The sequence below is a fragment of the Rhipicephalus microplus genome, chromosome 1 (assembly GCF_043290135.1).
Source record: "Rhipicephalus microplus isolate Deutch F79 chromosome 1, USDA_Rmic, whole genome shotgun sequence".
Classification (NCBI taxonomy): Eukaryota; Metazoa; Arthropoda; class Arachnida; order Ixodida; family Ixodidae; genus Rhipicephalus; species Rhipicephalus microplus.
The window spans coordinates 166,704,446-166,722,840 of record NC_134700.1 but is presented as its reverse complement, the minus strand read 5'-3'; positions in this window follow the sequence as shown (position 1 = coordinate 166,722,840).

The following is an 18,395-nucleotide window of genomic DNA, read 5'->3' as shown; positions in this document are numbered from 1 at the left end:
GGCGATACAAAGCATGAGGAAGGACACCGCCTCGGGACCTGATCAGGTATCAATAGGGCTCGTCTCTAACCTAAGCGATGACATGACCCAACTGCTAGTAGATAAAATTAACCAGTACTGGGACGCCGGAATGCTTCCTATAGAGTGGAAATCTGCCGAGCTTACTTTCATCCAGACAGCCGGCAAGGCACTCAACATTGATAATCTCCACCCCATATTCCTCACGCCATGCGCGGGTAAGGAGATGGAGAAGGTCATACAAATCAGACTAACCAAATATCTAGAAGAACAGAGCTTCCTGCCTGACACTATGTACTGCTTTCGTCTCTACCTTTCAGCGCAGGACATCCTCCTGCAACTGAAGCATGGGATTTTCAACCTACCCAGAGGAAACATTCAGGCAGTGAGGGTATGCAATAGATTTCAATGGTGCCTTCAACAACGCGCGGCACTACACAATCTTGGAAAACTTACGTGCACTCAAGTGTGGCCCAAAATTACTCGCATATGTGCGGGACTTTCTCACTGACAGAAGGGTCACTAGCCACGTTGGGGACATTAAGTCGCAGTACGTACCACGGGTGATTTCGGTACTCCCCGAGGGGTTGTACTTTCCCCGCTCCTCTTTAATATCGCCCTTATGTGTCTCCCACAGGCCCTCAAATTTTAGAAGTGCGTCATGTCATCTATGCCGATGACGTTACAATCTGGAGCCGCTCTGACAATCTGGGCCAGACAGAACGAGCCCTCCAACGGGCTGCCTTCATTGTAGAAATAGGGCGCAAGAGTGGTCTGGAGTGCTCCCCCACTAAATCCGAAATTCTTGTATATGGAAATAAAGCATCTGACACTAGCTCCCACAACGTGCTACTCAATGGAACCCAAATAAAGAGGTTGAAACCATCCGGATTCTTGGGGCCCACTTTAATAAACGGAGCAACAACTCATTCGCAATAAATTAACTAAAAAGATCTTGTTTACAGATTTCTCGTATCATTAGTCGTGTGGTTAACCGACGACGAGGGATGAAAGAACATGACATAATGCGACTCATTCAGGCATTTGTAATCGGTCGCATGACCTATAGCTTTTCTTACCTGAGGGTATTGAAAGCAAACGAGCACAAACTCGACAGAGTCACACGTGTGACTCTTAAGAAGGCTCCAAACCTTCCTCCGTGAACACTAACAGACCGTCTGCTTCAAACGGGGCTCCACAATACCGCATCTGTACTATTCCAAGCACACCACACGAATCAAGTCATGCGCCTCGCCATCACTAAAACAGGACGAAAAACATTATCAGAGTTTGGCATCGAAGTCCGCAGTCACAGAAAAGGGAAACAACGTATCCCACATTAATGCAGACAGGACATTTTCATAAAGCCACTACCACGCAATATGCATCCACACTTTCACGAACATCGACGTCGGGCACGGGCCAGATCTCACGACAGGTACTCAGACACTGAGGGCGTCTTCTTTGTTGATGGAGCTGGAGAAGTGAACGGCTAATACACGACAACCATCATTCATCAAGGAAAACAGATCGACTGTATATACGCACAGAACAGAGACACAACTACCATAGAAGAAGCAGGAATCACCCTCGCCCTACAAAACCCAGAGTCCACCTTCAATGTCACAGATTCACAAGCAGCCAACCGAAATTTCTGTAAAGGCTACATTAGCCCCATTGCGCTCCGAATCCTTACCCAGCTATCAGCCCCACGTTCAGAAGGAGACTGGAAACAGCTGATATGGATCCCCAGCCACTGGGGAGTTAGAGGCAATGAGCTCACCCATTCCTCGGCCCGAGACTTACTCTTCCGGACCTCTGACCCCGGAATATCGCATCCACCCTCAGCTCTGCGTATGGACCCGCTTCTTACGTATACGGAAATTCTGCAACACTATGCAGCACCCAAGACTCGAATGACAGAAACTTCCACCCTCAGGGCCAAAGCTCAGTAAGGAATCACAGGTAGCATGGCGTCGCCCAGCTACCTACAAACTCTGTCCTACCCCAATCATTCATACTGTCAAATACAGATTCCGACACACACACACCACAGTGCAGTTTCTGCGCCAATAAAACAGCTGCCTTGTGCCACATAATATGGGTGTGTCCCCACAATCCCCCTCTACAAGTCAGAAGACAACACAACATGGAAGGGTGGGAGGCAGCTCTGTCCAGCTCCTCGGATACGAAGAGCCAAGAGGTCCTCGTGAAGCGTGCGAGGACAGCGGCCCGTGCCAATGGGATCCTGGACTAAGGATCCCTCTCACCTATCTACTCGCGCAGATCATAAGAAACTTTTTATTCTCTCTCTCTCTCTGAAAAATTGGGCTAGCTACGTATCCGGCTTCCGGAAAGCAGTTTCGTAACTAGTGTTATTGAATAACTCTGGCTACAACAGCATTGCGCGGCGTTGTGTCAAATGTTGTCACGCCACAATGGTTGACGTCATGATGAGTTAACAAGTTTTAGCGATCTCTGACGTCATCATGTGATGGTATTTCTCTTTTAAGCAGTTCTCTTTTAAGCAAAATAACTTGCTGGGCGAGTTGATTCAATCTTAACGTAGCTTTTGGCGTGAAATAAACACGAGAGACGGACAAGCGTAAACCATCAACTGAATTTACTGGAAAAACACACACATACACGCCAGCAAAGTCACAAGTCGTATTAGCAGAAAATAAATCGTATTATTGGTAAGCACTCAAATAATCTATCTGGGTGGCATGTATCGTGACAGGGGGCCTCGCTACGCATGTCTTGCTCCATCCGTTAATAAAATATGCTTCGTCAATTTCTCGTGCAACTTTTTCCTTTCATGCTAGCGAGTTTCTGATAGAAAGGGTGTGCAGCCGCACTCCCTGCAATGTAACGAAAGATTTGAAAAAGGTGTCAGTTATGTTTGGAGCACGCGAAGAATGTCCAGTCGGTAGACAGCGCCCGACGAAAAGGTGGTGGTGTTAGTGGTTAGAAGGGGAGAAAGGCATATAATTTCTGCAGCCCGATCGGGAGCACGGCGCAGTTGCTAAGACGAAAAGGGAAGTTAATGAAAAGAGGCTGCCCAGACGCGGACTAAGCCGTTCTCATCGGAACGCGTTTTTGTCGTCGAATCCCATGAGCCTTTGTTCACCGCACTTTGTTCTTGGGAGCCACCCGCACGGCGGTAGCGCTCTCACAGTGAGCCAGACTGAGAAATAAGCGGTCACTGTCGAGACACGGCTCCGGAGAAGATAATAATGTGGCGCCATGCTCTAACAACACGTGTGGATATACGGCAGAATTGTGTCTACTAGCGCCAGACAGCCGGCCGGCCGTCTAGACAGGCTTGTTGTTGCACGAAAGTATCATTTAAGCTGTACCTCTTTGAAATGATGGAGTTTTTAGCCGATGCTCAGAGTGTAGCTAATTGTGGGAACGCAGATGCGGAGACCCATCTCTGAGGAACGGGAGTTGTTTGCTCCATTGGTGGAGCATCGAGTAGGGGTTCGTCCCATGAGGCTGTCTCAGATGAGACGGGGGGTATTTAATGAAGAGAAATGGAGAGAAGGCGAGCTTGGTGCTCGGGAATGAGAACGGTAAGCGGGTACAGAGGTCGTTTTTAGCGCAGTCTCTGATCCAAGGTTGATACTACGTTGAGGAGGACAGAGGTAATGCTAAGCGCAGACTCTGATCCAAGGTTGATACTACATCGAGAAGCTGGTTTCGATGTGTGGAGTATACGAAGGGCTCGGCAAGTAACGCTGACGTTAACATTGCTGCATCAATTGCGACTGCTCCAAATCCTCCGTTGACACTCCCCACTAATATGAACTTGATTGAGGTGTATGTGGACGGTATTTCTTTTACGGCGTTAGTTGATACCGGAGCTCAAGTGTCCAAAATGAGTGCTCACCTGTGTCGCCTACTCAAAAACGTCCTCATCTCTGCAGCGACTAAAGCCCTCCGTGTAGCTGAAGGTGGAACTGTGGCCATCACCGGAATGTGTACCGCTCGTGCTAGCATTGCCGGTCGCCATGTCCCCGTTTTATTCACGGTGCTTGAAAATTGTCCTCACGATCTAATCTTCAGCATGGACTTCCTATCGACGCATTCTGCCCTGATCGATTGTGCCGCCGGTACTCTCTGCCTAGAACTTTCTCTTTTCCTGGATTCTCACCATAAACTCGCGAACAGCCTGTGCACCACTGACTTTTTCCGGATACCGCCTAAAGCCCTCACAATCGTTGAATTGGCAACACCCTCTCCCGAGCTCGACGGAGATTATATCGTCATGCCGATTACTGATGTTATCCTGGCGCGTGACATTATTGTCCCACACTTTGTCGTAACCACGGCCTCTAACCAAACATATTTACGTGTCATCAATTTTGGTTTCACAAAATAAGGGCTACCCCAAGGAATTTCGGTCGCCCCGCTAAAACCCTTAATTGACGACCACGTCACCTGTTTTATGGCAAACGTATGTCCTGATCACCCACATCACTCGCAGGATGCCACGTGCCTCGATGCAACCTTACGCTCCATGATCGCCCCGGACCTCGAACCTGAGAAGTCAGCCATGCTCTGCCGCCTTCTGGCTTCATACCGCGACGTATTCGACATAGACAGCCGTCCACTCGGCCGGACTTCACTCGTCAAGCCCCGCATTAACACAGTTAATTCTCATCCCATTCATTGGCGACCGTACTGGGTGTCTGCCACCGAGCGTAAAGTAATTCATTAAGAAGTTACCATGATGCTAGCCAAGGGAATTATCGTACCCTCTTCGAGCCCTTGGGCGTCCCCCGTTATGCTCGTTAAAAAGAAAGATGGCACGTGGCGCTTTTGCGTGGATTACCGCCATCTGAATAGAATCAAGAAAAAGGACGTTTACCTTTTATCCCGCATCGATGACGCTCTCGATTGTTTCCACGGCGCCCGATACTTTTCTTCAATAGACCTAGGTTCCGGCTACTGGCAGATTGCTCTGGACGAAAAAGACCAAGAGAAGACTGTGTTTGTAACCCCAGATGGCCTATATCAGTTCAAGGTTATGCCGTTTGGGCTATGCAACGTCCCAGCCGCGTTCGAGCGCATGATAGACTCTCTGCTACAAGGGTTCAAATGGTCAACTTGTCTTTGTTATCTTGACGATGTCGGTGTATATTCCCCAACATTTGAGACCCACCTTCAGCGTTTGTCAGCTATTCTCGACATAATCCACACTGCAGGCCTTCAGTTATACTCCTCTAAGTGCCACTTCAGACGCCGGCAAATTACAGTGTTGGGCCACCTTGTCGACGCCTCTGATGTGCAGTCGGACCCCGAGAAAATTCGTGCAGTCACCAGTTTTCCTGTACCCCAGTCAGTTAAAGACGTCCGGAGTTTTGTAGGACTGTGTTCCTATTTTAGGTTTGTGAAAGATTTCGCCACCATCGCTCGACCCCTCACTGAGCTTCTCAAGAAAGACGTCACATTTACGTGGGGTACCGACCAAGCTGCTGCTTTTTCTCACCTAATCACGCTACTGATGACTCCACCTATATTGGCTCACTTTGACCCATCCGCTCCGACAGAAGTCCGAACCGATGCTAGTGGTCATGGAATCAGAGCCGTCTTAGTCCAACGCCAACGGGGACACGACCGAGTTTTCGCCTAAGCTACCCGCCTCCTCACAGCTGCTAAGCGCAACTATTCCATTACAGAGCGTGAATGTCTTGCTCTTGTTTGGGCAGTCTCAAAGTTCCGCCCATATTTATATGGCACAAATTTCTCTATGATAACTGACCATCATGCGCTGTGTTGGCTTACGTCACTGAAGGATCCAACTGGCCGGCTCAGGTGCTGGGCTCTGCGACTGCAAGAGTATACCTACACGGTGACGTACAAGTCCAGACGCCTACATCAGGACGCAGACTGCCTGTCCCGCTACCCGGTTGCTGAGTCGAACACTATGCCTGACGCCGACACCGAGCCTTGCGTCTTTTCCTTTTCGCAAATGACATGCATCAGTGACGAGCAGCGCCATGATGCGTCCTTGTGTGCTATCATTGAGCGCCTCGAATCACAATCTCCCAATCAATCCCATCGCTCATTCGTGCTCCACGAGGGTATATTATACCGCCAAAGTTTTGAACCGGATGGACCGGCCCTGCTGCTTGTCATTCCGAAACACCTTCGCTCGGAAGTTCTACATGAACTTCATGACCTCCCAACTGCTGGTCACCTTGGTGTGTCACGCACTTACGACTGAATACGCCGACACTTCTTTTGTCCAGGGCTTGCACGCTCAGTCAGAAGATAAGTTGCGGCTTGTGAGAAATGTCGGTGCCGCAAAACACCACCTATATTTCCCATCGAACGCTTTCAACCACTTGACATTCCATCAGAACCGTTCTTCCGCGTTGGCTTGGACCACTTGGCCCTTTCCCCTTGTCCTCCTCGGGTAACAAGTGGATAGCCGTGGCCACTGACTACGCCACGCGTTATGCCATCACACAAGCTCTTCCAACAAGCTGTGCCACAGATGTCGCTGACTTCCTCCTCAAGGACGTTATTTTGCAACACGGAGCCCTACTGCAGCTGCTTACAGACCGTGGCCACACCTTTTTGTCGAAGGTGAAAGTCGACATCTTGCAGTCCTGTAAAACGAGACACAAGCTGACTACGTCATACCACCCGCAAACCATTGACTCACGGAGCGTCTAAAACAAACTCTTATGAGAGTTTGATACAGACATGCTCGCTAAGTATGTTTCTACCAACCACACCGACTGGGATCTCGCGTTGCCGTACGTCACATTTGCCTACAATTCTTCGCGCCATGACACTGCCAGTTACTCTACATTTTTTCTGCTGTTTGGCCGAGAACCAACATTGCCTCTAGACACCGTCATACCATTCCCTGCAGTACCGACCAGTGAATAGGCCTAGGACGCTATCACTCGGGCCACTCACGCACGCGAAATCACCCGTACTCGCCTTCTGACCTCTCAAGAGAAGCAACAGCGTTTGTATGACCAACGACACCGCGACATACACTTTCCGCCCGGTTCTTTGGTGCTGATTTGGTCTCCGATCCGTCAAGTTGGCTTGTCAGAAAATCTGATTACTCGCTACACAAGTCCATATCGAGTCTTCCGTGTGGTTACTCCTGTAACATATGAAATATGTCCTGCCACCTCATCGCCTTCATGTGCCCAATAGGCTACCGATATTGCACATGTTGCGAGCTTGAAGCCCTACAACTCTCCTAATGACGTTGGCATTTAGATGCGCCGAGACGGCGTTTGTGCCGCCGGGGGTTATGCTACATGCATGTATATTGATATTCTAGGGGGCGACGTGCGTGTGTGCCTGACGAGAAAGACGAAGGGTTCTCTCCGCTGATCACTGGTCAGCATCAACATCAGCGTCACTGGTGAACCGGTCACGCCATCACCGCTGGTTTTGAATACATCTAATCCCCAGCCTCGTCGATACGGCGTCTCTTCTTTTCCGTAACAATATTATTACAAGTCAGTGCTTACTGTATGGTTGGTTTAGTGGCCACCCCGGTCTTTGTTTGTAAATAAGTGTCAGTGCGTAAATAAACTGAAGTTTGCCAGGAAGTGAGCAAGCAGTCCAGTTCTTCAACGTGTCGTCGTGATCATCCGAACCATCGGGATTACATACATTATCCTAATTTTAACTATGTCGCTCTGTAAGCCTCGTGGTCTAACAATCTATTGTTTACACACCATCCCGTGGGTAAACACGGTACGCCTGCGCATACAGATGAAAGAAGAAAAAAAACAGGAAAGGAAAGGAAGTCAGCCTAGAAAAACCTGGTATACTAACCCTGCGTGGGGAGAGGGAGGGAGAGCACGCACGCACAACGTCACAAAACTCAAAGTCATGATTACGTCATTAGGCAGCCGGTGTGTCTGCGATTACCTCTCAGGACAACATTGCAGAATATTGTGCATACAAAATGATTCGGAATGGCGCAGAATCATACAGAATGATATATAATGATAGTAAGATACGTGTGCACATCGGAGGCAGTTACGCATGAAGTCAAAACTCTGAGTCACGTTATGCGATTGAGGACTCCGTTACACACCGATCTATGTTCTTTTCATACGTAGTTTTTCGGGACGCAACACTCATGTGGAGATGGATTATCAGCGTGGCGTGATCACGGGCAGTCAAGTATTCTACCACTTGAAACTTCGTCGGAACAAGACTGTATACAGCCGTCGTGTCACGGCAATGGCAATGTTTACAGGGTTGGACATCAGCTTTAGTAACAATAATTGTAAGTAGCCTTGGTTTTGCATCCCATGTCTGCATCAAGCTTTTGTGAAGCATGGCGCTGCCTCAGAGGAAAGCGCCAACGATCTTATGACATGCATGTGATAGTAACGTAACGCGAACTTCGTTTCAACAAAAGTTAAGCGACTTCTGGGATCCAACGAGCGTGATGATGTTACGTCAGGTCAGACCATAAGCTGCCCAGTCAGGCGCCAGTACGGTATACGTGCTTGGTAAGCCCACAGTCTGCACACTCTTCATTTACACCAAGATGTCAATCCACCTTGTAATGCTCGGATATACGCGAGAAGTCTCACACAGGCTGCCACTTTTGTTACGGCTTCACATGAAATTGATTCTCACAATGTGTACCTACCTCATTTTGCAAACATCAATGACATTAATGGTATCTTTAATGTATATAGCATCCATAGGTAAGAGCAGCCCAGCCGTTTACAGGAGCACTAAGACGGTTGTGTTAAAGGATCCCGCCCGCACTTGATGCTCATAATAAGAAAACGCTGTTGATCGGTAGTCGAGATTTCTGAAAACACGTAAGCAAAACGTCAAAGCGCAGCTCGTGACATGGAATTAGCAATTGGTTCTCAAAGCCAGAATTGGTCCCTCTTTTCTCGACAAATGATGTCATAAACCACAAAGGACGACGTCATAAGCCCAATGTCCGCTGCCAATGGCTGATTTGAGCACCATGCGCTAAATAGTTACTGCTTCGGCCGCGAGATAACGCCACGTGCTCGCGTGCTTGCAGTCACATTACTTGTAACCCGCTTGTCGAGAAAAAAAGGAGAAAAAAGGGGAAAAAATTGGTCAAGGTCATTACGCCAGCTGACGAACGGTTGTTGCTTTTTGCCACGGCAGGCAGGCAGGCCTGCCTGCGTGCCTGCTTGCCTGCATTTACCTAGCTTTTAGCACACTCTTTGACACGAAAGGAGAAAGAGGAAATGCTTAAAGCTTGCGGTGAAACTCACACTGAACAGATTCTAGAATTTTTTTGTGTGTGGGAGTTTGATTTAGATGAACTTTCTTTATTGAAGCCATTCGATGGTTACTTGGGAAAATAAGGCAAGGCCTCTTGAAGTTGCGCATCTGTGCAAACTTTTATTTTTTGCCCAGTGACCTAACTTCGCAAGGCTGAAAAAAATCTTTCTAAATGAACAATTCTATGGGCTTAAAAGCTGACTACTTCATCTTGCATGCAATGTTTTACTTTATTGCAAATAGGATCATCTTAAAATTACATTTTGTTAGCACAAATTCGTCCTCTTTTTGGCCCATGCATAGTGGGCTTGTGTCACTGTTGAAAAATCTATGTCACCATATTCATCACATCCACAAATACAATTTCATTTATAAACGCTAGTTTCAGTATCCGTGTGCAAGTCTAAATGACTGTAGCTTTCAGCGCATTTCTTCGAAGTACAAAGTGACCGCGATATGACGTCGTACTTTAAGTTTAATGCAATGAACCTTGACAATGATGGCTTGCTGAGCGGCGCCATAATGATCTCCGGACTGTTAGTAATGTGCGTAACATTACTGAGCATTACAACAGCTTTAAGAAAACTCTAAAAATCCATTTTATTTTAAAATACCAGATATCATGTTTTGAAAATATGCCAATCGCGAAGATACATTGAAAAAGAGGCTGAAGGATGAAGCGCGCTTGCGCGAGCCACGCGCCACTCGAGCGAGAAGACGATCACGCACCGCAAAGGATCTGGTCAATTTAGTACGCAGCCAGATAGGTATCGACGAACTGAAGAGTAACAGCCCTTAGTGCTCACCACTGCCATGGATTCCAGCTCTGGGCGAAATTACAGCGCCAAAGATGAGAAAACGACTAATTCCGCACGACAGCGGCAAAGCACCAGACGAAGCAGTGCAGGAGAGAAGGCTACGTCAGGAGCGACGACGCCGCAGGCAGGCTCACCGGCGAGTCCATCAGGTCAGCAGCCATCAAACGACCTCACCGCTTCAACGTCCCAGCATCCACCGGAGACGCCAGCGAGTGGTCGCTTGACGCCAGATTGGTTTCACGACGAGCGCTGGGCGACCCTGCTAACGCTAGAATCGACCTTCCTATCGTCATCGACCTTCCCTTCTCATAGCCTCCCGCCAACGGCACAGCAGTCACAGGCAACCGTGCAGGCAGCCCCACGCGTTATCCGCGTTGGCGAGTCGACAGGGGCTGCTTTTCAGAAGTCGAACGCTCTGCTTCCCTCCACTCCGTTGGTAGGCAAGCATGTACTTGTAGGAACAGCTACAGTTGACGAAGCGTCATCGTGGTCAGCAGAGCGGCACACCAAGCCGACGTCTGTGGAGGCTGGGGAACAGCTCACAATTCACCACTCAGGCAGCCAGCAGGCCAACACGGAAGCTGCGACCATGGCTGCCCAGCCATCGGCACGGTCTTGCACGGAGGATACCCCGTCGCGCAGCCAAGACGGCACGGGTGCGGGAACAACCTGGCCTGCATCTCGAGCCACTCGACCCTCGACTCCTACCGAGTTTCTCGGGGTCACATCGCGCGACCCAGACGGAGAGGCCACAGAACTAGCCCGGGATTCGCTTTCAGGCTCTCAGCCATCGGCGACAGCTAGGCCTCCGCAGACCGCGTCGATGAGGCACGAAACTACGGACGCAGAAATTCGTAAGGTCATTGGCCCAATCACTTTGTCGTCGAGATCAGCTAGCCTTACGGATACCACGCCGAAAAGCCCTGATGGCACGAATGTGGAAGTAGGCCGGACCGCCACACTGAACACTCCATCGTCGGTGTCATCTAGCATACTCGAGACCATGCAACGGAGCCAGGAAGGCGCCGACGACGTGGGAGCTACGTCGGCACCAAAGGGCGTGCTGAAGACCGCGTTGCCAAGCCTGGTAAGCATTGTCAAAACTCCCTCCGGCGCACCGTCGGTTTTATTTAGCCTCTCTCAGACCACGCCACCAAGCTCGGGAGGCAAGGCAAGGGTCGCCAGAAAGAGGCGAATATCGGAGGGCGACAGCAACGCAAGCCAGCGCGGTTCAGAGGCGTTAAGGATATCCAGACGCACGCCTTCTTTGGTTCGGTACCTGGAGGATGGTGCGGCTTCCGTGTCGTACCGAGTAGACAGCTCGCAGGGCTTACCGACGCCTCTTGACGGACGCAAGCGGCGGCGGCTTCAATCAAGCGAAACAGGCATACCTCCGATCGGTACCTTACCAAGCTTGTACGGTCACGTGCTAGATGCAACTGGTGCAGATAGCGTGATCTCTATGGCGATCGATACGGGAGGCGTGTCTAGATCGACTGAAGATACAGCCCGAGGCTTGTTGTTCACCCTTCTTCATTGCCTTTCACAAGCCCTGCTCAACATCCTCATCAAGCAAGTGGTGCACATTCCCAAGACGAAGATAGCCTACTACGTGGCCTTAGGATACATGATGGGTAGCATGCCTGAGGCGTTTGCTTTGAAAAACCCGTTCGGGCCAAGGCATTCTCAGGTAAGAGGATTTGATCCTTGCGCAGCGCCTCGTTGAATTTTCCAAGAAAGACCTTATGAAGTGAATTCCTAATTGTATTGAAAAAGATTTACAGCGACAACAGGCATACAAAGGCATATTCTGATTCTTGAAAGCAGAAGTATCTTATTCAACTGCAATCATAAAATTGATCGCAGTAATTTGTATGTACCTGTACATAATAACTATATAAATGATATAACTGAATCTTTAGAACATTTAACAAATTGACATTCCTTAAAATCAATTATTCCCTTAAAAGGCAACTAGCTCAGCAATGACCAACTGCAACGTAAGCGCATTTGGAGTGTCCTAAATGTAAAAACAGACTTGTGTGGCCTTGTACAGCCGATGCTCTAGTCTACCGAATATATGTCTTTCGACCATGAGATCAGGAAATTGAACTGCCTGAGATCTCCCACTTCAAAGCCTTTCCGGCGTACGATTTACCATTGATTCATTCGGGTAGAATATAGTCCACAAAATTATCAGTGCAGGAGCTACTGACGTCACAATCTGCTGAAAGGCAAAGGACATTACATAGCGAGTAAGAATTCGGAGTTATATATGTGTGGATAACACATATATAACTTCGCATTTTTCCATGCTATGTAATGTATATAACTTCGCATTTTCACACGCTATGTAATTTCTCTTGTCTCTTCAGAAGATTGTGACGTCAGTAGCTCCTGCACTAGTTCTGCTACAGCTATGACGTTTATCGTGAAAAGAAGTTCTCGCACAAATACAGAGAGAAAAACAAGAGAGAGAGAACTCAAAGAGAACTTGTTGAAATAGCCGTAGCCATATTCTTAATTGGAGTATTTCACCTAAGTATCTCACATAGCATTTCCTTATTTCAGTGCAGTATGAGCATGGTGTCTAGATAGTTCACATAAGGCGTCAGATGAACGCACTGGGCGCCTCATGTCATGCGCGAAAGGGTACTGAGAAAAAAGCGTAAGGTATTCGCAACCATTGTAGCTAAGGCAAGAAAGTTGGCACACAACACACTTGCTACCTGAGACAAAAATAAATATATGGCACTGATGACAATATACTTCAGTTGCGCTTGCTTCAAGGGTCTAAAATTTTAGGACAAAATTAAACAGAACATCGACGTAAATGATAAAACAGCACACTCATCCGGTATTTGCTTCTACTTATACGAGCTGTCTTCTGGGAAGGTCAGCCGAATGTACCAACTGGGCCAACAAAAATACAGCTTACGAATTACAGCTTACGCACTACAGCTTACGTGATTTGTTCTTAAAGACATTTCTGGTGATAAGCATGTGGGGCCCTTGATACTGGGTTGAAGATTCCTGAAAGTAAAATCACATTTGTGTTGTGCCCCAAACGTGCTCAGGATTTTATGACGATGCGTTGCTGTGAGGCGGCTGTGTTGGCAGCTTGTCTTGATTACTCAGTTTTTTTTTTTTTTGCTTTAGTGATCGCGAAGAGATATCCAAAGCTGGTCTTGCAATGAGTGTAAATTTCCTTTTCTCGCCGAGAGATTGCACCACAGCTGAGAGATTGCGCCGGTACTGCTTTCTTGTGTTTCTTTTTGCTTTCGCACTAAGCTCTTTTTTAATAGATCTGGACCAACTCACCCCTCTACCTCCTCTCCCTCAAAAAAAAACTTTTACAAGCAAGGAGTTTTCTTAAGAAAGTTAACAGAAAGGTTGATATTGCAGTTGCACTTCGGCCTAACGAGCGAATAAGCGAGAGACTAATGCACTCGAATAGAACCGTTACCTTATTCCGCTCCTGGCATCATCAGGTAGACCTTGTCCTCCGCGGGCTGAGCAGCCTGATGTCGCTGATGCTGAAGGCGGAGGCGCTGCGCTACCTGGCCGTGAGCGACGTGTCTGTCGCGTACTCCACGGTGCCCGTGTTCGTCATGCTGCTCTCGTGGTACTTCATGAACGAGAAGATGGGCCTGCCCATGTGGGCCTCCATCTGGCTCTGCCTCTGCGGCGTTGTGGTGGTCATGCGGCCCGCCATCTTCTTCAAGGAGTGGGACGAGGAGACCTCGCAGACGCGCCTCATAGGATTCTTGTACGCCTTCGGCAGCGCCTTCTCGCTCGTCATCATGATCGTCCTGTATCGCCTCACACGCAACGCCACCACCAAGTAAGCGCGCACTCTGCGTTGCACTTGGAAAGCACGATGCCCACATTTGAGCGATATCAATACGGTTCGGACCGCATCGAACGTATCGGCGTTTGCAACTTGGACTAAGAATGTGCACAAAGATCCTTAGTGCATTCATTAGTCTGGGACTACCCGAAGGGAAAAGCCACCGTCTCTCTCTTATTCTCAGTTAATCTGCTAAAGTGATGACGTCGTAAAGACGTCATGATGCCGTAGCAAATTTTGGCAATCTGTGACAACATGACGATGTCGTAAATGATGCTGTCATATGATCACGACGATATTTTTTCCCTTTAAAACAATCATCTTGACGCCGATGGTATCCTTTCGCTTTTTTGAGGCACATAAGCCTTTCGCGTAAATAGGCAGTTTTAAAATAGCGTACTCGAAGATAGCGTTCATACGCCCGCTATTTCCATCGCCTAAGGGAGGACCGCAAAAGGAAGCGTTGCCGCTGGTGGCTACTTTTGAATTCGTGAGACCCGTGGTGACCTGATATTGCGTATGGCGACAAAGCGAATTTTGGGCGATTTTCGACTTAGGTCTCCATTGATTTATGGATTCTATATTCAATGTCTTCAAAACGAGTGGGCGACATTTTTTTTTTACAGCGAAAGCTGTTATGAGATCAAAACTCGGGTCACGCGCGGCGTCTTAGCTGTCCGCCGCCGGTGTACGTAACCACATCGAACGAAATTAGAAAAAAAAAACCTAGTACTAATGACACAGTGGGGCTCGAACTCAAGTCCGCTGGGTGCTCGTCCACTATTCTACCCCTGAGTCACGCCGGTGCTTGTAACTTGTTGGGAAACTTATCTTATGGGCAGGCTTGATGTCGGGAAAGCAATCACGTTAATTTGACTTGTAAAGCAGCGAAAGAACGCCCAGTCGTCGCACAATGCGAATGGCGTAACGAGTGAGTCGTGCAATGCTCCCACCCATTACAAAAGGTTGTTCTTGTTCACTTTTTAACTGTGGCACATACCCTCTTCAGGCGTAATTCCTCATCGTGGTCAGCCACCGCATGAACATTTGGCACAAAATTTCTTGCTAGTGTTTAGCGGATACCTCGTTTCCCAGACGAATGACAAAAGGTTGTTAGCGAATGTCAGCCTTCTACTACCCCCAAAGATGTTTTATTAATGCCATAGTGGGTATCAAGCAAGTGGGATTGCCGCAGTTACCCAAAGAGTGTTTACATAAGGCTCTTAACAGCCCGGCTCTTCTAGCTTTCCCTGTGACTGTGCTGCGCCTTCCGCGTAGGCCTGTCGTTTTTCTTTCTATAGCCAGAACAGTAGAATGGGCACTTTACGCGCCATTCAGCACATGCACTATTTCTCGTGTGTATCTCCTCGATTCACCTAGAGCTTGAAGGCACTAGTGCACTGGTGCGTCCGCCAAGAACCTCCCAGCAATATTTAAGTCAATGGACTGCTTGGCGTCTCGCGAGGCAGTGGTGTTATACCAAGTTTTTTAGATGCTATAAAACTTTGAGTTTCTTGAGAGTCATGACTAGAGGAGAGAGAGAGAGAGAAAAGCTTAGAAGCTGTCTGTGTCGGATTTGCGAGGCGAGAGGGGAAGTGCTGGAAGAATAGGGGAAGGGACGCGCATGCGCAGTAAGGGTGGTCACGCCGCACACCGGATCGAGCTAGATCCTAAAACGCTTCGCATCTAAAACGTGGCCTCCTACTCTCAGTTTCCATTTACCTCCTGGATCCGGGTGTCTTTTTTTTTCTCGGTAAGGAGCGGGGGGGGGGGGGGGGGGCAACCCAAAAAATGACGTCAAGGTGATGTTAATATTCAGTTAGGACAACAATGATGCAGAGAACGTGATCACCTTCAAGTATGGCGCGAATTATAAAATCTGCATTGCCTGTGACCATTCTTCCTAAACACGGATCTGTCTCGTGGCTCCAACGTATAGAGCGAATCACCTGCACAGAACAATACATCTTTTCAAATTTCGACCGACGTAGTGAGATGGTGCTAAGAGGAGGTATCCTTCCGGCCGTCCCAGGTTCCTAGGCTTCAACAGTGGTCTGATCCGAACCATCATGGCGCTGTTCATGATGATGGCGACGGGCAGGTTCGACGAGGTGCTGGACGGCCGCTACACGGGCACGCTGGTGATGATGAGCAAGCTGTCCTTCTGCGCCATCTTTTTCCTGAACAAGGCGCTGCACAAGGAGTCGGGCGCTTTCGTCACCACCGTCAAGTTCAGCGCCGATATCATCATGTCGGTGATATTGCAGATCGCCTTCCTCGACCTCTACCCGGACGTCTGGAGCATGGCCGGCATCCTGCTCGTCGCGCTCTCCTTCATGCTCCCCACGTGCGGGAACACCATCAAGCCTGCCTGGACACGACGGCGACGCCAACAGTCTATCAAGAAGCGTCGACAGTCCTTGAAGGTCGCCGAGGAACAGGCAGTCGCCAATATGGCCGCCGCCGAAGCACCAGCCGCTGCGGTGGCTGCCAGTTGTACTTCCACCGCCGCCTCCACGGACACTGTCGTCCAGATGAGAACCAACGGTGGTGCCGCTTCCGTGCAGATCTCCCAGAATTGAAGCTGCGCTTTTTCTATACTTACGAAACGCGCGCCAAGGCGTGGTTGGACACGACCACGGCCGCCTATAACTGCACCGCCTGTCTGTAAACATTTCGAGTATGTGTGCTATAAAAGCAATTTTATATGTTACGTGTGCTTCCGCCCCTTGCACGGAGAATACTGATAAGACACCACGCCGCTGTTAATCAACACACTGAGAGTAAATATATGTATACATTAAGACGTTTGTATATGCGCCGCTAGTGCTTATGGAGGTCTCACGACGCTAAACTTTGATATGAAGAATTATATTGTGTGCGTCTGCAAGACGTGTCGTGACATCATCTTCGCTGACCTCCTTATCTCTGAGCACCGGTGGCAGTGTACGGCTCCGAACACCAACATTCGAGAACAGGTAACTACACGGCTGCAACCTATAAGTATCCCACGGTGACGGTGAGGCGGCTATGCCGATTCCAAATGGCTATAGTCAACAAATACGCCCAGGTAACACCTGGCTTTTCCAGCATAGTTGAAGCTGTATGGTCGTGAATATTCACGCTGTTTCGTCATAGATGATAACCAAGTACGCAAGTAAATACCGAATAAGATAAGTATACCTACGGGTGGAGAGAAAGCAGGACACCATAGAAAATAAAGTTTGCGAAAGGAGTAACGAACTTGGCAGTTTTCGAAGCTACACCGTCACATAGACACCATGGCAGCGGACATGGGATAGCTTTGAGAGGATGGTCAAGCACTTACGCATTTATACATTATTCAACAGCGTAGCATGCAGATGACAGGCAGCGCAAGTCTTTTACCATATAAACTTGTCTAAACGGCCACACATTGCTATTGTGTTCACTTTCGTTCACGCTGTTTTATGCCGTCATGAATCCTAACCAATAGACTCAGCTGGCCGTTTAGCTGTCTTTCACAGCCACTTTCAGTTTTCTCAGTGTCAGCGAATTTCATTGAGGTGCAAGCCCGTTTAGTGACTTATTTGAGGTGCGTTTCGGCAAGGCTCGTTGGCACTCGGAGAAATAATTGGATAATCTCTACAGCAGCACAAAGGGGGGAGCAAGAGTGGAGCAAAATCTTTCTGCGTTTGGCTGCACAATTTACATTTTCGTCAGTTCTTCACAAAGCGAAGAACTCATTGACGATGTTTCATCCCTTTGAGCATGGTTTAACATAGGTGCTTTTTTAATCTTTCTACTCGAGCCAAAACAACGGGACATCAAGCGCGAAGTTCCGACTGGGTACTAAGCGCCAGGACTCCATGCCTAGTTTTTTGAACCAAGTATATTTCTGTTCAACCAATTTTTCTTTTTAACGTGACAGCATTAAGAAGCCCGGTTCCAGTGCCGGAATTGGCAGCATTAATTTTGGGCGAAAATGCGATGAATGCAAATGAACAAAAACAAAAACATGGCTCCAAGCCAACTCCAACTCTGACCTGCTTGGCAGATAGGCTTTCTACCACATAACCACTAATTGACTAATTTGGGAACCCTTAAGTTCAACGCGATAGCACGCATCAGCACAGATGCATGCACGTGACCACTCATACACACATATATACCATCCCAATCGATAGCTTGCCGTCAATTCTCGATTCTCGATGGAGAATTGACAATTCAGGGCAGGCATTGCGTCCACCTCGAAATTTCACTCACGAACAACGCTGCTTTTGCGCTCGCAACCAAAGACGATAACGCCGACGCCACTGATTGATAGATATGTGGGGTTTAACGTTCCCAAACCACCATACGATTATGAGAGACGCCGTAGTAGAGGGCTCCGGAAATTTCGACCACCTGTGGTTCTTTAACGTGCACCCGAATCTGAGCACACGGGCCTACAGCAT